The sequence below is a fragment of the Pleurodeles waltl genome, chromosome 7 (assembly GCF_031143425.1).
Source record: "Pleurodeles waltl isolate 20211129_DDA chromosome 7, aPleWal1.hap1.20221129, whole genome shotgun sequence".
Taxonomy (NCBI): domain Eukaryota; kingdom Metazoa; phylum Chordata; class Amphibia; order Caudata; family Salamandridae; genus Pleurodeles; species Pleurodeles waltl.
Window position 1 is genome coordinate 377023989 of NC_090446.1, and position 21535 is coordinate 377045523.

The following is a 21535-nucleotide window of genomic DNA, read 5'->3' on the forward strand; positions in this document are numbered from 1 at the left end:
AAAGAGAAACAAACAGGAGTCAGCAAGGGACTCTAGATAAGTGTTTAAGGTGATTCCCAGGGTTCCGACAGTCCCCTTACAGCGCCCCCTAGAAATGGGACACTGCCTGCTTCGGTATTCCCCACGCTAACGTCCTTCACCTGCTTTTTTCTCTCCCCTGGAAGGGTGGCCAGGCCCACATCTGACTCTCCACCCTCCCTCATCTACTGCCACATATACTGTCATCAGCAACCTGCCCTAATTGGCATTCCCCAACATCCGCTCACCAAACACTACTCTCACATTTAAATACTCTTTCCTATGCAGGGCGGGTGGGCGGCCAAACTTCCTACTGCACAATGGGCTGGCTTGAAAGAGGCCAGTCCCTCCCTTCCCCACTCACTATATAGCCTACCCTTTATCGCACCCCTACGCACACCTCCATCAATCCTGCCCCACCATGCACCACTTCCTCTCTCGAAAGATCCCGTGGAGAAACGAGACTGCGTCTGCTCTCTGTGGGACCCTCATCGGGACACAGTCACTGACACAATAATATACACAGTGCAAAAGGCCATTCATTTAGGACAGGATTGCATCATATACATAAACGTTGTATATACTCAACCTCAAACTGTAACTTTAAAACCCCACCCTTTGAAACTTCTCCCCAGTCCTCCTTTTCACTCATTCCTTCACTTTGCCTCCATTCACCCATCTTCCACTTCAATTCACCCACACATCCCTCCTTTTCCTTTCAACCCCTGCCTGCTTCGGGCATTCCCCATGCTATCATCCTTCACCTGCTTCTTTCTCTCCCCTGAAAGGGTGGCCAGGCCTCCATCTGACTCTCCACCCTCCCCCATCTACTGCCACACAGCACAAACCTGCTAGGCATTTTGCTGCCCCACCAGCGAGCCGACTGCAGCATTGAAACTTTACACCTTTTCTTTGAGCCACATCTCTCTCCCCACAAATCACCCATGATCAATCTCAGCTCCGTTAAATAATATACATTGCCCAATTCTGAGAGGTGGATGCCATCTGTTCTAACCAGAGCTGCCTCACCTTCCTTAAGATCCTCATGCCTCACTAACTTAATACCGTGTGCACAGCAGAAAACCCTTATCGCCCTGTTAAGACTCCTCTGGTCCCTATCCATAGCCCATGCTTCAAAGCCCCTCTCGACTTCCTTCGGGACACATACTCAGTCCAACCTAAGCAGGTACCGTGTATCTTCTGACAATGCAACTACAAATCCCATTGCATATGTTGCAGTAAGGTGAGCCCTGAAAGTTTCACCAAGTCATTTTCCCCCAGGTGCAAAAGCAGAAGATCTGGGCAACCCCAATTTGGCATCATGGATGTTAAAAAATTAAGCAGGTTACCCCCTCTCATACCGCTGTTCACCCACCACAAAACTTTGTGACGGCTACTCTGCAGTCCCAAAGATTGTCCATAGATGTGCAGCTCAGCATATTTCGCTGGCCAATGTGTGAACGAATGACCGACCATCCAAGTGACCATCTTCCTGCTTCAGGGGCCAGATACACAACCTGCAAGAAGAATAGATTTTAACACATCGCCACCCAAATCCCCTGCTACATATAACAGCTCTCCCCCTTGTCCCTGCAGCACTCTCCCCACTAGTTAAGGCCTTACATAACGCTTGCAACATTGAGATCTCCACCTCCCAATCTGCCTAATCTGCGCCCAGTCCCAACTCTGTTGCTCTGCCACAGTAGCTGCTCCTATTCTGAACAAATGAGTCCCATAGCACTGGGCCCTTCTCCTGATTTGTCACAGCGCGATTCGCAAAACAGCCAACAACTGAAAAGCCGTAACCTTCTTGACACTCGCATGAAAAAAAACACCAACCTCAACTGCTTGCACCTGTGACTGAAAACAGCACCACTCAACCAGTGGACAAGCCGCTGCATTGCCCCCTTTCTCCAACCAGACCCACTTCCCCTGCCTCAAATGATCCGTTTTAGATTTTCTAAGCTATATGTCCAAACGCCTCTTCCCCCTCAAGCATACATCAACCATTTTCACAACATGTACTTCCCAGCACCCAACAGTTCAGACACACAAAAAGCCCCGAAAAAAATCCACAACATGCACAATCGAAACAACTCCAGCTAGTGAGCATCCGTACAACAAACCAGCAACACATGCAACAACTCCAACAACAATTCAAATGTAATGGGTACCCAAGCCTCCTTGCCCGGCCCCACTCTAGTTCTGCCCTATCCCTTCAACATTCTACCCAGGATATCGTCCCTAGCATGGTCCCAACTAAAGTACAATTTTCCATAGAAAGACACACCAGCCAACTTGCCCACAATTGTAGCGGGCGAAAAATCTTTTGTGATAAAAACAACACGAAACACAAAGTACGAGACTGCACAAAGTACGAGACTGCAGCATGTCCTCGCTTTGTGCCCAAAAATCCCCTTCAAAACATTTGAAACTTTGAAATTCCAACCATGCCAGACGATGACTCCTCCAAGTGGATTCCGCCAGTGACATCTCCACCAGCCCAATAATCATCACGCCACCCACTCCCAAATGTTTGACAGGACCGCTGTCTTGTGCCGCTCTGCTCCTGGCGCCAGGCTGCGAAAACGATGCCACTGTGAATGAGACATAGAATCTGCATTAGCATTGTTCCATCCTGGAATGTGTACTGCTTTAAAAATAACATTCAGTGATAAACATCTGAGCATGAAACATCCCAATAAACACAAAACCCTCAGTTCTTTCACCCTCTGCCTGTCATGAGATCTACCACCGTCATGTTGTCCACGTGGAAAACTACAGTCCTGTTCGCAAATTAATTCTCCCAAACAGTCAAGGCCACCAACAACAGAAAGAACTCCAGAAAAGCAACACTCCTGCCCTGTGTTAACTAACGTACCGGCCATTGTTCAGCGCACCACATCCCGTCACGAAAAGACTAAAACCGGAAGCCCCAGCAGCATCCGAAAAGATTTGCACCTGCCAGATCGTATTCTCCTCATGAAGGATCATGGAAACCCCATTGAACTGAGTTAAGAAGGTCTCCCACACTCAGACTTCTTCTCGCATCCCCACCGACACTCGAATCCTGTGATGGGGAGGGAGGCTCCCGACATGGCCAAACCCAGACGCCTCCAAATAGTCCTGCCCCACTGAACCACCATGCATGCACAGTTAAGTAAACCCTAAAGCTGCTGTGCCATGCGCACATCAATCTTGTGCAATGATCAAACCTGCCCCAAAAAAACACCAAAATCTCACACACCTTCCCACTCGGCAGATGATCCACCAAGTCTTCTGTGTCTGGTTCAAACCCAAGGAATGTCAGGGCACAACTGGGGCCCTCAGTTTGTTCGGGAGCCAAAGGGACGCCCATCTCCCTGGCTAATCTCTCAAAACCTCCCAATGCCTTTCCACAAGAGTCGGAGCCACCCTTACCCATAAACAGGAAGTCATCCAAACAATGTGTCACCTCAAGATGTCCCCACGCCTTCACAAAAACCCACCAGAGGATGTACTAAAGGCCTCAAAAAGCGCGCACGAGATGGTGCAGCCCATTGGGAGTACTCTGTCCACAAAAATCGCACCATCAAGCTACATGCCAAACAACACAAAATCCTCAGGATGGATCGGCAAGAGTCGAAAAGCTGCCTTAATGTCATATTTTGCTAGCTGAGACCCCCTGCCACATCCCCGAATAAGTCGAGTGGTGATGTCTATGGAAGTATAAACCACCCTTGTGTCTTCAAGCCCAATGAAATAATTCACCAACACACCTTCTGGCCATGACAAATGATGGATGAGGCAAAACTCACCCTTCTTCTTTTTGGGACCCACACCCAGGGGTGAAATCATCAGGTTTTCCATGGGCCAATAAAAAAATGGACCTGCTATTCTACCTTCTGCTACTTCCTTTGCCCATTTATCTGCTACTACCTGGGGCATGCCCTTGGCAAACCACAAATTGTCCGCCCTTCTCTTCTGTCTTGGCCCTTGATACCCTATTTAAAACTCTTCCTTAAAACCCCACTTCAACTTGTTCGCTATGTCCCTATCCAGGAACATGCGCAGGCAGGGCAGCAATACCTCTAGCTTAATTGGCGTAGGCGCCCTTTGGCGCAGGAGCACCTTGTATTCCTCTACCTCTAGCTACTCTCCACTGCTCTGCTGGGCTATTAAGAGAGAAACACTGCATGACCGGGTGCCTTCCCCCACACTTGGAGAACTCATGCTTGAACTTACAAGGATGTCTCGAGCAGAAACCCTTATTGAAGTTCCAGCATGCTCCTGAGATAGATATCTGGGTTCGCTGCGCACACCCGCCCCTGCTTGGGTGGGACGGGAGTGAAATGCCCTGTACACCACGGGTAGGCCACTAGCAGTATGCGTGGAGGCTGCAGAATGCGATGACGCCATCCACTGCATCCAGAGCTCCGAATCTACATCTCCCCAGGGCTGAGCAGGATTCACACTCACCCGCGCCCGAAACTCTTCATCATAACTGAGCCAAAGCAAACACCCCAAAGTGCATTTGGGCCTTCCTTATGATATCCATGTCCTTGAAAAGTGCGATGGCCCTGTCGGGAAATTTCTCCCAATAGATGCTGGCATATATCAAGAAAGATGATGTCCAATTATCCATAGTAATTGGCACCCTAGGCTGCCTAGCTAATTCCCATCCTTCCTCTTTACAGCCTTCCTTCGCCTGTATATCTGTATGTAGCAATTTAAATACATCTACAAACTCATAGTACCAAATCCTTGCTTTCGTATTGTCCGCTACATGCAAACCCAAAGGCATCATCAAGCCCATGAACGAGAGCCTCTTCTTTAGCCCTTCACCAACCTTGTCGTCCCCCTCCTTTTCTGCCGTCACTGCGCCCTCACCATCACCAGTAGTTGCTGTATCCTGCAGTGACAACAGCTTACCGTCCCCCACCTGTGTCTCACTAGCACCAGATGCCTTGTGTCTTGAATGATCCCCTACTACTATGGACTTGACCCCCTGGCCCCCAACCCATGCAGACCACCATTACCCCTTACCTTGAACACGGGCATCGTCTCTTTTGATGCAGTTGAAACCCATGTCGACCACGCTCCTCCTTGCGTGCCGCTACCTGAGACGCTCCACTATCTGCAGTGTCCTGCAAGACAGAAATTGAAGAGGGGGTTGCACCACTCTTACACCCTTTGCCCCGCCCTCTTTCCCCGCTCACCTCACTTTCGTGAATCTCCCCATCTTCCCACACGTCCAGCTCATCCTCCTACTTCAATTCCACCACTACATCGTCGTCCATCTCACACTCTTCGTCCTCACCTCTTTTGTCCATCACATCTCTCCACTCGTACAGATCCCTTCATCCATGGTGTCTGCATACTTGCGACCAGCATGTTCCTTCGTTGTAGAGAAGGCCACCGAAGGCCCCTCTAGTGTTTCAGACCATCATCCTCAGGCAGTGTTGCGCTCTGTTGGCATCACCTTCCTTCTGCCAGTCTCCTTTACTGGCTTGTACTCTCCGCACCTCACATGGCCATGTGCGCCACTTGTGCCCATCATGCAGCGAGACCCCTTGGCCACATGAGCCTCTTGACTACCCTCCCATTTTTTTGGGACCCATACCCAACTACCCTGACCTTTCCTAGGGGATGGAATGCCTTCGGGCCCCTGTCTGCCCACCTGCCTCTTGGGTTGCTGCCCCCTCTCTAGTGCCTCCATCCTCTAGCTGCACAGCTGTGCCCACCTCTCCTCTGTCTCTGCCACTGCCCTCCTCTGCTCTTTAATCCTGGCCTCCATGTCCACAGAGGACCAGTCTTGTGCTATGACCCATCCTGCTGAGGTGCCAGAAGGCGCTGTGCTCTTGCGTCCTGATGAGACCCCAAGGGGCCCAGACTGTCACATTCCCCCCACCTGGCCTCCCCTTCCAAATCTGTGCCCTAAACCACTCCAGGGGCATGACTGCCCAGGCCTTTCACCTTCTTTCTGCCAGGGGCCCCACTTGGCCCCCCTTGCGTGGAGCCATATGCCTTCAATATGGGGTGCAGAAGGGGGCTGCCCATATCGGAGGGGCCAACCCCGTGCTCTGAGTCTCAGTTTGAGCCTGCCCTTGCACTGCAGGCTCCTAAAGGGGCAGAACTGTGGCGATGGTTTGGTGCCCCACCCCCCCTCCACATTATCCTCTGTTTGTCTCTTGGGACCGGGGCCTGATTTGTAGTCCAGGGGGATGGACGCGCCGCATCCTCTCCCCTGGCTGAGTTCCTCCTTTTTGGCCTTTCCTGCGAGTTTCAGGCTGAAATTGCAACCGCAACGCCGCTAGAGGCCACGCACATGGGGCGCAACATCCCGACCCAAACCTGGTCGAGCGCACCAGGCCTGAGTAAGTCGGCGCGGTCGGCTTCGCCAATGACGTGAAACACGGCCCGCACCGCTGCAGCGTTGTGGCCTTGGGCCATGCCGCAATCTCATAACTAGTTAACCCTTGCTTACCTAACTTGGAGAGGGACGGGGCAAACTTCCTACCACGCAATGGGCCGGCACGGAAGAGGCTGGTCCCTCCCTTCCCCACCCAATTTATAGCCTACCCTTTATCCCACCCCCACACACCCCTCCAACAATCATGCCCCACCATGTGCTACTTCCTCTCCCGAAAGATCCCACGGAGAGACTAGACTGCGTCTGCTCTCCGCTGGACCCTCCATTGTGGTTTAAAAATATCTTGTAACTAGGAAAGCGCGTTCTGTTTTACAACATAATATTGCTGCAGTTGAATTATGGTTTCTTTATGTGCTTTAGCATGGGGTAATTTTATACATAAATTTAGCCATCAGTCTCACTGATTTGTGCTACTTCCTCACAATGCCAATTGGATACTATTTCTTCTTCCTCTGACCCAAAGCCCACCCCGATACCCAGGTTGACCACCTTTATATCTTTTCTTTTAAGCGGCGGTGGGAGGGAGTCCACATCTTCCAAATGAAGTAACTGTATTGCTGCATTAGGGTATTTGCTCTGGAAAATGCACCACGCAACAAAATAGCATGTTTTCATGGGGAACAGCAGAGAATCTAGCCTATGGAAGTTATTGCAGCCCCAAACTTTGGTCATAAAGACTGTGGCACAGAATCTGAGCACTATTCAACTGCCGTTCACGGTAGTCAGCACTAATCCCTTCTGTCATAATTAATTGCCGCAGTACTGAACAAGCATTTGCAATGCAACGGGTCTGGCGTTTGCTCGAGTTAGAGCTATTCGCATTTTAAACTCCTAACCGGACTTTTCTTGCCACATAAACTGAAAAGTAAAAAGGTTTCCCATAAGCGAGCCCACAGCCACCATGATGCGTGACGAAGACACACAAAAGGAAACAGAAGTTCACTTGCAGTGAAATGAATTGGCAAAAGTGCAATTCCATTTAACCAGCAAAAGTGTAATTAGCGATCTAACATGGTCGATGTCATGCACAGTGCTCAACTACTGCCCAGCGAGATCGTGCTGCCTGTGAAATAAAGAGAAAACGTAGTCCAGAAACTATACCGAACACATGGAGCCTCGTATGTTTTCAGTAGCTGATTGTTGCGCTCGAGGAGTGCTAAACATGGGAAAAGGTGTGATGTATGCATGCCTTTCACTAATGAAATGAAGTGAATTGTAAAAGGCAAGCCCACAAACCAACCAAACTGATGGTCATCGTTAAAAGCCCATAGAGAGATTACACCAGGGACAGAGCTTTTTGCGCTCGACCCTAAAAAATTCACAAGATTAATTCTGGTCACAGCAATAAAATTGATATAAACAACATTTTCTGCACCAGTTGAAAAGTTTAGTGGGAATATGTGGTAAAGTCTCTCTGGAGTATAAAACTATAGACATGCAGGATATATTATACATTTTAAAATGTTTAAACTCACACAAAGAATGACAAAGTCTGCTTGTGTAAGTTCATATACATATATTTTGTGTATACACAATTTCTTTCCACGTCCAAGCTTTTTTATCTACAGTTTCAGTCTCCTTTCTTGTAGTACTATTCAATTATGCCTTTAATCTTTTTATTAGTGAACTCATGCTTCCCCACCAACCAAACCATTCTGCAGCACACATAGAAGAAGCAAAATTCAATGGATGATTGATTTTGTGCAGGAAGGTGTCCCTTCCTGCACATAAACAATCATTCCAAAATGACGCTTTGGTACTTGTATGTGTGCTGTATTTTGAAGCACACATAGAAGTACCAAATCACCATTATAGACTGTTCATGTGCAGATAGGGTCACCTTCCTGCACGTAAACAATCTATCCCCTCAAAGCAGACACCCTTGCACTGTGGTGCAGGGATGCATGAATTGGTGCAGGCAGCCTAATTCAGCTCCGGCACAGGGGGAAACACAGGGGTACACCGTATTCTTGTAAATACAGCACATCCCTGCGTTTCAAAAGTGGCACAGCTCAGCCCTGTTATTTTTGATGCAGCACTGTGCTGCGACACTTTGGCATAAGTCATGGCCTCAGTATGGCTCTCTACTCGTAACATTACTCTAGCAGGTCCAAAAGATTGCAACTATGTTATCTAGGGCAATTCATGATCACACAGGTCTTAGGGTCAGTTAGTACAAATCTGCAACTACCTCCCCAATATACAATAGACCCGGTATTTCATGTACCTCTCTTAAAACTCTACCAGCCAAACACTAGACCTGATTCATTACCCCCTCCAGTCATTGTCAAAGTGCATCCGGAATACAAGGTACGTCACATTCTAGACACTAAGCAAATCCATGGTAAATTGAATTATCTGATAGATTGGGAAGGGTATGATCCTTCTGAATGTTCTTGTGAACCCACATCTTTCTTTCATGCCCCTCATTTGGTGTGACAATTTTATCTGGTAAATCCTATGAAACCATGCACAGAATCTGGTCTTTGGGGGGGGCGGACTGTTGACGGTACACTAGCATGTCCAAAATCTCGATTACAGTAAGGTGCTGTTGTTTGCAACTTTTAGACCTATTTGGGTATATTCATTACTTCCTTGAATATCAAGTTTGCAATAACCAATGCTTGTTAAATGTCTCATTTCTTATAACCAATGCTTGTTGATTATGCACATTGTATCCCACCTGCTAAACTCGTGCCAACTGTAACTGCCAAAACGTGCTCTTCACAATGTGATTGGTATTGGACATGTGCCACAATCGTGAGGATAATTGATCATTTCCTTAACAAGCAATCAACTGCCAAAAGGCACAAGTGCACATTTGATTATTTAAGGATGGTTGTGAGTCTGAGGGCTTGTTTAGCGTTGTATCTATTGCTCAGCTCACCTGTCTCCAGGCAAGTCAAGTTCCTTGTCCTTCAGCGTGCCTCAAATCGAGTTCCATCTCAAGTCAAGTTCTTTATCCTCCAGCCTGTCTCCAGTTGAGTACCAGTGTTCCTCATTCTAGGACCAGCTTCCAGTCGAGTTCCAGCATTTCTCGTCCTCCGGACAGTCTCCAGGCGAGTTCTGGGGGTCCTTGCCCTCCAGTCGGCTTCCTGCAGAGTTCCAGCTCTCCTCTTCCATCTTCTGCTGACGATCCCGTATTTCCTGTAAAAGAGAGAAAACAAGGAAGGTGAAAAAAAAACAGTTTGGGTTCTTCTGAAGTTTTCAAGCAAGTAACTTCACTTCAAGGTGGAAAGTAAGAATATTTGCTTCATGCGCTGCACTAACATCAATGAAACAGAGCTCTGTCTTTTAAATAATTTATGACATCAAGAATTAGCATGATTAATTGTTTGAGTGGGAATCCAAGATACCACTACACAGACATTAAGGAAAGACATATTTCGGGTAACAAGGGCTCCCCTGAGAATTAGTAGATTGGAATTAGAACAAGTTTATCAAAACTGTTATTGGCCAGAGATTACGCTAGAACACAAAGTAGCCCTTTATTTGAATTGATTGTTTTTGAGTTTGGAAATTACTTCAGAGAGTCAGTGAAAGTATTGTAAATAGAGGAAGAGACTTGTTCAACCTCATAGAAACATATGTAAAGAACAGACTTAGTATAAACAATAACTGTAATTAAGCAATGTATAATTCCGCAATCGTTTATGCTGATTCAATGTTTTAATTGTCATTCTTTTGCAGCCCAGAATCCTAAAGACCAAGAACCCAGCATTTTGAGAAACCAGAAGTCCTGATGCCCAACACTACCCACAACCCAAGGTCCAGCAGTCCGATTCTGCAGTCCACGAAGAAGATGACGGTATTTTCTCTTTTTTTCTTCCCAAACTCCCTCCCCTTTGAAGCCTAGTGAAAGGGCAATGTACTCTTCATCGCAGTCACGTTAGTCCTCAACGGATTGTGGACTTGATATCGCCCAATCGGAACACCTGGAATTCAGGTGAGTGGCTCGCACACAGCACTGGAGTGGTTGTTGGTGAAGGGTCTCTTGGCATCATCTGTGTTCTGGTGCTTTTGACTGGGCTTCAAGTGAACATACTGATTCCCTGGATTCTGTACCTGTGGTGGCCGGAGCCTCACAGTCTTCTGGCCCATTTCCAGATGTTGGCTGTGGTCCGCAGGGTTCTGTTGTGATGAGTGGAAGGGGATAATGTTGTAATGGACTCATATCAACACAACGCTAAGCATAGTGCTATGACACAAGGGTGAGCCAGCAATATTCTGCATGACACCTGCAGTTAAGGTACACGTTGCATTCCAATTTCAGCACGAAAACAACCATTTAAGGGTTAGCTATGTAAAATAATCAACCTTGCATTTATTTGCATAAGTCACACATATTATGGTTAGGAATGTGACATGATATCCTGCATGCCAATTTTAAGGAAAACCACATCACACTACTTCTGGCTTGCACCATCAAATACATTTCCAGGTTGCTGGTTTTCCGCAACACGGATTGATTTTTGAACAGTGCTTGCATTAAATTGTGAAACAAACATGTTTGCAGACTTAAGTTGATCAATACTGCCATTTGCTTTGTGAAGGGCAACTCAGGTTCAAACGAGCAGCAGTGTACAATATTAGTAGATCTGGGCCCTGGTGTCCAGCTCCTTCCACTACAAATGTGCATATTTCACTTGGGCAGTACAGGAAGTCAAACTACCAGCAATAACATGTTGAGAAGGTGGGTAGTGAGGTAATCCTAATAATTTACTGCCATACATTCCATTAGCAACACTTCAGAAAAACAAAGTAAAGGCTGGTCACCAATGTATATATTGCAATGCTAAGGTGTTAGACCTGACAGCTTTAGGGTGGTCACCCCTAACTTTTTGCCTGCCTCCCTCCACTTTTTGGACACTGTTTTGACTGGTTTTTAGACTCTGCGCACTTGACCACTGCTAACCAGTGCTAAAGTGCACGTGCTCTCTCCCTTTAAACATGGTAACATTGGATCATACCCAATTGGACTATTTAACTTACTAATAAGTCCCTAGTACTGTACACTATATGTGCACAGGGCATGTAGATTAAATGCTAGTAGTTGACCTGCAGCACTGGTTGTGCCACCCACTTAAGTAGCCCCTTAACCGTGTCTCAAGCCTGCCACTGCAATTCGAATTGGCATTTAAAAGTACTTGCCAAGCCTAAAACTCCCCTTTTCCTACATATAAGACACCCCTAAGGTATGCCCTAGGTAACCCATAGGGCCGGGTGCTGTGTAGGCAAAAAGCAGGATACGTACCTATGTAGTTTACATGCCCTGGTAGTGTAAAACTCCCAAATTCGTTTTTACACTGCTGTGAGGCCTGCTCCCTTCATAGGCTAACATTAGGGCTGCCCTCATATATTGTGTGAGTGGTAGCTGCTGATCTGAAAGGGGTAGGAAGGTCATATTTAGTATGGCCAGAACGGTGATATAAAATCCTGCTGACTGGTGAAGTTGGATTTAATATTACTATTTTAGAAATGTCACTTTTTAGAAAGTGAGCATTTCTCTTAACTTAAATCTTTCTGTGCCTTACAATCCACGTCTGGCTGGGTTTAGTTGACAGCTCCTTGTGCATTCACTCAGACACACCCCAAACACAGGATACTCAGCCTCACTTGCATACATCTGCTTTTCGAATGGGTCTTCCTGGGCTGTGCGGGTGGAGGGCCTGCTCTCACACAAAGGACTGCTACACCCCCTCCTGGGACCCTGGCAGACAGGATTGAACTGAAAGCGGACCTGGTGCGCTTCTAAGCCACTCTGTGAAGTCTCCCCCACTTCAAAGGCACGTTTGGGTATATAAATAGGGCCTTTGCCCCTTCCAACTCAGACACTTCCTAGAGAAGAAACTTGTAACCAGAACCTGCATCCTGCCAAGAAGAACTGCCAGGCTGCCCAAAGGACTCACCTGACTACTTTCTGTGAAGGACGGCTGCCTTGCTGTTGCCCTGCTGCCTTACTGCTACCTGGCTGTGGTGAAGAAGTGCTCTCTAAGGGCTTGGATAGAGCTTGCCTCCTGTTCCCTGAAGTCTCAGGACCAAAAAGACTTCTATCTTGCAACTGGACTCCTTGTGTGGTGAAACTTCGACGCAGAGCTTGCTAAAACCGATGCACAGCCAGCCCTGTGGGGAGAAATTCACTGCATGCCGAACCAGAACGATGCAGCCCGACTTCGCAAGGAGAAGATTGACGCGGCACCTGCGTTGCGACCGGGACTTCGCCACACGGCCCACCGGATCGACGCACAGCCGACCTGGGACGACGCAGCCAGACTTCCAGAGGGGAAATCAACAAAGCGCCTGCCATGCGGAGGAAACTTCCTGCGATGCCCACTGGAACGGCGCATCGTTTGTTACTTCGCTCCTCAAGCTCAGGATTCCACGCACAGACCCCGGGGCGTCTGAAAACCCCACAACCCAAAGAGGATCCACGACCGAGTGATGTAAATTGACGCACGGACGTCCCTGCGCGGAAACTAAATGACGCATCACTGTGTGCGGCCCACGAAATTGACACACACCCCCTTTGTTTCCATGCTTCTCCTCTGCGGCCCATTGTGGAGATTTTTCACGCGAACCAGGTACTTTGTGCTTAAAATAGACTTTGTTTGCTTTAAAAATACTTAAGACACTTTGGGGGTCATTACAACATTGGCGGTAAAAGCCGCTTACCGCCGTGCAGAAGACAGCCAACACACCGCCGCGGCTGCGGAATTCCGCCATGGTCATTATGAGCCACAGCTCGAAATCTGCCAAAATCCAGACACCCACACAAGTCCGCCAAACCTAAGGTCAATGATAAACTGGCGATAACAAAACCGATACCGTCACGCTAACAGGAATACGCCCACACTATCACTACCCACGAATCCACGTGGCAGTCTTTCAACCACGGTATTCCATTGGCGGTACACACCGCCGTGCTCAAAATACACACCCTCTTACAAAACACTACCACATTGGACAAATCGAAATACACACATCTGATACACTTACACACACCACTCCCACACACCCAATACAATATAAAACACACACCCACATCACCCACAAACCCTTACGTCAACAATTGTGACAGAAGGCCAGGGAGAGACACCACCATCTACAAACTAGCATCCACAGGCACTCAACACCATCACTCACACAACATCCAAGCACCTCACACAACACACCTCTAAATATCACCCCACACATCACAACACACCCCACCCCACACATCACCCACACCACCCTATGGCCCCACAAAGACACCCCAGGATCTCTGAGGAGGAGCTCAGGGTCATGGTGGAGGAAATCATCCTGGTAGAACCACAGCTATTCGGATCACAGGTGCAGCACACCACTATAGCTATGAAGATGGCGCTATGGCGAAGAATCGTGGACAGGGTCAACGCAGTGGGACAGCACCCAAGAACACGGAATGACATCAGGAAGAGGTGGAACGACCTACGGGGGAAGGTGCGGTCCGTGGTATCAAGACACCACATCGCGGTTCAGAGGACTGGCGGCGGACCCCCACCTCCTCACCCAGAACTCACTACATGAGAGGAGCAAGTCTTGGCTATACTGCATCCTGAGGGCCTCGCAGGAGTAGCAGTAGGACTGGACTCTGGTAAGTCAAATATTTACTACTCCATCCCCCACCCTACCTGCATGCCATCACATACCCCCACCCTCGCCCTCACCCCATCACTCCAACTCCTCACGTATGTCCCAATATCACAAACCACACATCCCAAACCCAAGCCCTGCATGTAACACCAAAGCATGGACACCCATCAACAAATCATGTCCACTGCACATACCCATACACCCCCCTAAACCATTATCACACAAGGTCCTACACAGGAATGCAAGCACTGGGGTACACGGTCACCCACCCATTGCACACCATGGCACACACAGATGCAATAATCATGCCTTCACATCCCTAAAATCTCAAATCCATCAATTCCACCCTCAGCACCATTGTAGGGGTGCTGAAGGAACTCATGAACACCAGGAGGGACACTATGGCACAACAAGGGGCCCCTGACACTAGCCTGGACAATGAACTGCCCACCACCTCCGCCGGCGCTAGTGGACAGGATGCACGGCCACAGGACCACCACACAAGCACCCCACCCCCTGCAGATGGAGAACCACCCCGCAAGCAGTCCCTGAGATCTAGGACAAAGACAGAGAACAATGCCAAGACCCCCGCCAAGAAATGAGACCACCCTGATTGTCATCCTTCTGTCCCACTTTGTCACCCTGTCCATACTTAAACTGCCTCACCTCCACTTCCTATGCCCCTTTGGACAATGCACCTGTGAGACTAATAGACTGGACACTGCCATGGACATTCCTCCACCATCACCCCTGACCCTTTTACAATACCCTCCACTATTCAGCACTTCAATAAACACCCTTAAATCACAAAACAATAAGGAGTCTGTCTGTTTTCGAAAATGTGTATTAGCAATAACAGTGGCAAAATGCTATATCAAAAGTAATGTCAACATACCTATGTCACACAGCTCTAGTCCATGCGGAAACAAAGCAGATGTCACACAGTGGGACCCACATCTGTGTAATCGTAAGGGAAAGTGACAACTCAGTGACCATACACTGGGTGAAAATGACAGACAGATGAGAGGTAGTAGAATTAAATCAAATGTAGCAGGCAGTGTTGTCTTCTTACCTGTGTCTCACTGGAAGTATTGCTGGATCACCATGTTGCTGTTGTCTATGTCCTCTTCATCTGCTTCCTCGTCTTCACTGTCCACAGGCTCCACAGCTGCCACAACACCTCCATCTGGACCATCCTCATGCAGAAAAGGCACCTGTCGTCGTGAAGCCAAGTTGTGAAGCATACAGCAGGCCACGATGATCTGGCATACCTTCTTCGGTGAGTAGAATAGGGAACCACCTGTCATATGGAGGCACCGGAACCTGACCTTCAGAAGGCCGAAGGTCCGCTCTATAATCCTCCTAGTTTGCCCATGGGCCTCATTGTAGCATTCCTCTGCCCTTGTCCTGGGATTCCGCACTGGGGTCAGTAGCCATGACAGGTTGGGGTAACCAGAGTCACCTGCAAATATCGAGGGACAACTGTTAGACACACACTAACTCATAGGGACATCCCCAGACCCAGACACCTAGTCACACTGGATTGTGTCCATTTCCTCACCTAATAGCCACACCCGGTGCCTCTTGAGTTGCCCCATCACATAAGGGATGCTGCTATTCCATAGAATATAAGCGTCATGCACTGAGCCTGGAAACTTGGCATTCACATGGGAGATGTACTGGTCGGCCAAACACACCATCTGCACATTCATTGAATGGTAACTCTTCCGGTTTCTGTACACCTGTTCACTCCTGCGGGGGGACCAAGACCACATGTGTCCCATCAAAGGCACATATGATGTTGGGGATATGTCCCAGGGCATAGAAGTCACCTTTCACTGTAGGCAAATCCTCCACCTGAAAGAAAACGATGTGGCTCTGCATGTGTTTCAGCAGGGCAGACAACACTCTGGACAACATGTTGGAAAACATAGGCTGGGACATCCCGGATGCTATGGCCACTGTAATTTGATAAGAACCACTTGCTAGGAAATGGAGTACTGACAGCACCTACACTTGAGGAGGGATTCCTGTGGGATGGCGGATAGCTGACATCAGGTCTGGCTCCAACTGGGCACACAGTTACAGGATTGTGGTACGATCAAGTCTGTAGGTGATGATCACATGTCGCTCCTCCATTGTCGACAGGTCCACCAGCGGTCTGTACACCGGAGGATGCCGCCATCTCATCACCTGCTGCCCCAACGGACGGTGCATATGGAGGGGAACAGCGAGCAGAGAGTCAACCAACTCTGGGGTACATAAACACAGCTTAAACGGAAAATATTTGCAAATCGACATTTGCCTGTATTAGTGTTTAAGCACGGCCTAGATATGTGTGACGCAGTCCAAAATAATGCCATGTGGGCCCCTGAAATGGAGGCTGCCTGACTGGTAAAGTGGGACAAGGGGATAGGAGGTAACTGCGCTGGCGTTGTACACCATTGCGGCAGGCGGTCGAAGACCGCGGCGCAATCCTGCATTGATTAACATTGGACCCTATGGATCTCAGGAGCCAATGACAATGTACGCCGGCGGTGACGGTACGCACCGCCGCGGACGTGACCAGCATTTTTTCTCTGTTCAATCACTTGATACCCGATCTTCGACAGGAAAGGACCTACACTGCAAGTGCTGCTGTGACCTCAGTCTGGCATAGACAATGGCTCATGTGTCTGGGGAAAGAGCCCCTGCCTTCAGCACGGAGGAGTTGCAGAAACTAGTGGATGGGGTCCTCCCCCAGTACACGCTACTCTACTGTCCTCCAGACAAACAGGTAAGTACACTGTGAGCATGCTGTATGGGCAATGCCTGTGTGGAGTGGTGTGGATGAAAGATATGGTGGGGTTGAGATTGAGGCGTGCATGAAACGACGGTGACGCTGGAGCAAGAAGATGGCGGTGGCCCAGCTGGGGATGGCCGCTCAACGTGGAAGGGGTGGCCGTTGCACCATGACCCCCCTGATGTTCAGGATCATGGCGGTGGCGTACCCGAGTTGGATGGGCTCTTGAGGGCATCACAGCAGCCACAAGGGGGTGATTACACTCTCATTCTGCTGATTCAGCGCGCATTGTAGGTGTCTGTGTGGGGGAGGTGGGCTGTGGGTTTCCCTAGGCCAGGGCGAGTTTAGTAGGCAAGGTCCCTTCTTAAGGCAGGCCCTGTGGCACCCCACCCCACCTGTGTACAGTGCCAAGTACACCTAGTCAGGCTCCTGTGACATCCATGTGTGCAGCAATTGGGCATAGCCTTGTAACCCATATCCCTGTGATTGATTAGGGAACTCCAAGTGCACGGCGTAGTGCAGGGGGCTTCTGTGTCTGTAGTGTCCACCAACGGTAGCGATATTGCATGCACTCAACATGTCTTTCTTCTGTCTCCCCCCTTTTTTTGTGGTCTCCCTGTTCTTGTGTGCATTAGCATCATCAGGCGGAGGAGCAGTGGCACCGGAGCAGGAGGGAGCTGCATCCCACATGACCCTGGAGGGCGACACAACGGAGTCTGAATTCACCAGTGGGACGGAGGGCGAGGGGAGCTCCACGGCGGGCACAGGAGCTGAGACCAGCGATACGGACTCCTCCTCTGATGGGAGCTCCCTTGCAGTGGCGGGCCCATCTATGGCCCCGCATCTACAGGTACAGCTGCCACCCCCCCTACCAGCACTGCCCTCCCAGCAGCCCCTCAGCGTGTGTCCCGTGCCCGCTCACCCAGGAGGGTGGGCATCTCCTTGGCCCATGGCACCTCAGCCCCTGCCTCTGCCACCCCTGCTGCCCTCAGTGAGGAGGCCATTGACCTCCTCAGGTCCCTCACTGTTGGGCAGTCTACCATTTTGAATGCCATCCAGGGTGTAGAGAGGCAGTTGCAACAAACAAATGCATACCTGGAGGGCATTCATTCTGGTCAGGCAGCCCATCAGCGAGCTTTTCTGACTCTGGCCTCAGCACTGATGGCAGCCATTGTCCCTGTCTCTAGCCTCCCCCCTCCAACTTCCTCCACCAAGACCCAAACCCCTGTACCTCAGTCTGTCCCAAGCACACCATCAGACCAGCATGAACACACCTCAACACACAAGGGAAGCTCTGGCAAACATAAACACCACACATGCCACAGGCACTCACGCAAACATCATACCATGCAGACACACCAACATCCACTGCCTCCACTGTGTCCCCTCCTCCTCGTCTCCCTCCTCCCTCCCTGTCTCGTCTCCGCTCACACCTGCATGCACTACATCCTCAGCCACTACGTCCATCACCAGCACACCCACCACCACACCCTGCTCACGTGCAGTCACCACCCCCACTACCATTCACACATCCCCTGTGTCCTCTACCAGTGTGTCTGTGAACCCACCTCCCAAGGTACACAAATGCAGGCACACACCCACCCAACAGCCATCCACCTCACGACAGCCTCCAGGCCATGCACCTTCACCCAAAGTCACCAAACATACACCTCCTACAACCACTACCTCTTTCTCCACTCCCAAACCCCCTCCATCTACCCGTCCCAGTGTTCCCCAAAAACTTTTCCTGTCCAACCTTGACCTCTTTCCCTCACCTCCCCCACCCCTTCAGTCTCCTGGGGCCCGCCCCTCCAGGTCCCAACCCAGCACCTCAGCCACAACATCTGCAGGACCAGTGGTGTCAGCAGTAACCAGCTTCTGGAGTGCGCCAGGCAGCAGGGCAGCCAGAGTGGCAAGAAGCCAGAGCACAGACAGTCCCCCACCTGTAAAGCACAAAAAGTTGGCTAGTGCACGGCGGGAGAGAGGAAAGAAATCCGCCAACAAAGCCGCTCCCAGGGGTAAAGTTGGGAGTGTGGACACAGCTGCGCCACCATCCAAGGTGGGGAAGGGGCACAGTAAACCCGGCAAGTCTGGGAAAATCTGCAAGGCGGACAAGACCGCCACCAGCACCGCTGCCCAGGACACCGCCGCCACCAGCATCGCTGCCCAGGACACCGCCTCCACCAGCACCGCTGCCCAGGACACCACCGCCACCAGCACCGCTGCCCAGGACACCACGGCAACAAGCACCGCTGCCCAGGACATCGCCGCAACAAGCACCGCTGCCCAGGACACCGCCGCCACCAGCACCGCTGCCCAGGACACCGCAACCACCAGCACTGATGCCCAGGACACCGCCGCCACCAGCGCAGCTGCCCAGGAAACCGCCGCAACAAGCACCGATGCCCAGGACACCGCCACAACAAGCACCGCTGGCCAGGACACCGCTGCCACCAGCACCGCTGCCCAGGACACCACCGCCACCAGCACCGCTGCCCAGGACACCGCTGCAAAAGCACCGCTGCCCAGGACACCGCCGCAACAAGCACCGCTGCCCAGGACACCACCGCAACACGCGCTGCTGGCCAGTGAGCGCCAAAGATTCTGACGCTCCTGAGGCCGCCACGTGCAGGATGAAGCACTCTGGGCACAAATCCCCATCCAGAACCAGTGGAGAGATACATCCACTACCTCAGTCCTTGGCAGGATGAAGCACTCTGGCCACAAATCCCCCTCCAGAACCAGTGGAGAGATACATCCACTACCTCAGTCCTTGGCAGGATGAAGTACTCTGGGCACAAAGGCCCCTCCAGAATCAGTGGAGAGATACATCCACTGACTCTGTCCTTGGCAGGATGAAGCACTCTGGGCACAAAGCCCCCTCCAGAACCAGTGGAGACTGTTATCCACTTGAGAGACTGTGGCTTTGCACTCCCCAGGATTGAACAGGGGGCAAACCACCCACTGTAGAGACTTGAGAGACTATGGCTTTGCACTCCCCAGGATTGAACAGTGAGCAAACCACCCACTGTAGAGACTTGAGAGACTGTGACTTTGCACTCCCCAGGATTGAACAGTGGGCAAACCACCCACTGTGGAGACTTGAGAGACTGTGGCTTTGCACTCCCCAGGATTGGACAGTGGGCTTGAAGCCCCCTCGTGGATATGGCGTTGTGCACTCATCCGGCTGAGGTGCCCCCCTTTCCCTTCCCCCTGAGGTGCCTGTTTTTTGGCCCAGCAGTGTTCTCTCCATCTTGTTCGGGTATCTTGTGTGGGCCTCGCCCATGCATTTTGGGCCCAGTGGTCCGCGGACTATGATGGTGAAATCCCTTGGACTTGTATTCTTGGTGTATATATTCGTTTATAGTGTGAAAATCTTTGTCTATGTATATATTTTTGATTCATGTCTTTGAATATATTACAATCATTCAATAAATTTCCCTTTGTCCTTGCATTTTTCCAGGGGAGTTGGGGGTGTAACTGTAATGTATCATGATGTATTAGTGTGTGTTGTCGTGGGTGAGGGTGGGGGTGGGGGTTTTACATGTGTGTGTCACTGTTTTTACCCTCCCCTGTGTCGTAGGTGCAGTACTCACCGTGGTCTTCACCGCAGGCATTCGTGCTCCTGGTAGAGGAGCAGGAAGATAAAGGCTGGTAGAATCTGGAGCTCGGGTTCCATGGTGTCCTGGTTCCTCGTGGGGTGTGTAGAGGTGAGCGTTTTTCCTTCAATTTCCTGTTTCCGCCGTGTTTTTGTTCGCGGTGAATCCGCCCCAGAAAAGGTGGCGGATTGGACTGTTGTAATTCTGTGGGCAGTACATTGTCCTCCACCTGTCTGTTGGCAGTTACCGCTGCGATGTTTGTTTGTACCGCCTTGGCGGTCGGAGTGTAAAAGTGGCTGTCTATGTTGGAAGTTTCCACCATGGTCGTAATTCCATTTTTTTTTACGTCGGCCTGTGGTGGTTTTACCGCCGCTTTAACACCGACCGCCAGAGTTGTAATGACCACCTTTATATCATTTTTCAATGATATCTATACTTTTACTTATTGCATCTTTGATCGTTTTGACCTGCAAATATCCAGATAAATATCATATATGTTTCTAAACACTGTGTGGTGTATTGTTTGTGGTGCTATATTGTGTTATTGTATGATTCATTGCACAAATACTTTATAGATTGCCGTCTAAGTTAAGCTTGACCGCTCAGTGCCAAGCTACCAGAGGGTTGGGCACAGGATAATTTTGATTGAGTGTGACTTACCCTGACTAGAGTGACGGTCCTTGCTTGGACGGGGGTAAGCTGACTGCCAATCAAAGACCCCATTTCTAACAGAAGGGAGGCTATAAGACCCATATTTAGAGGCAGATTCATAGAGCTTGACCTGAGACATTTTCTACCATAGCAGTGCCCCAATCCAGTAATCCTGGAGATCCATAGCAATCATAAAAGTACAGACAAGTGTAAATGTATACATGTAGAAATTCGGCCAGAGTAAAAATCCACATTTGCAATTTTGATGTAGATGTGTATTTGCACACTTAACTATTGTAGAGGTTGCTGCCCTGCAGCATGAGTGAATGTACACATGTAGTTTGGTGGAAGTAGGCCTTTTTCATTGTATGTTTACAGGGGAATTTTTGTGCACTTACATGCCCTCTAACGGGCTGTCACAACTACTGTGCTTATTAGCAAAGTGGAAGATACAGTGTATGC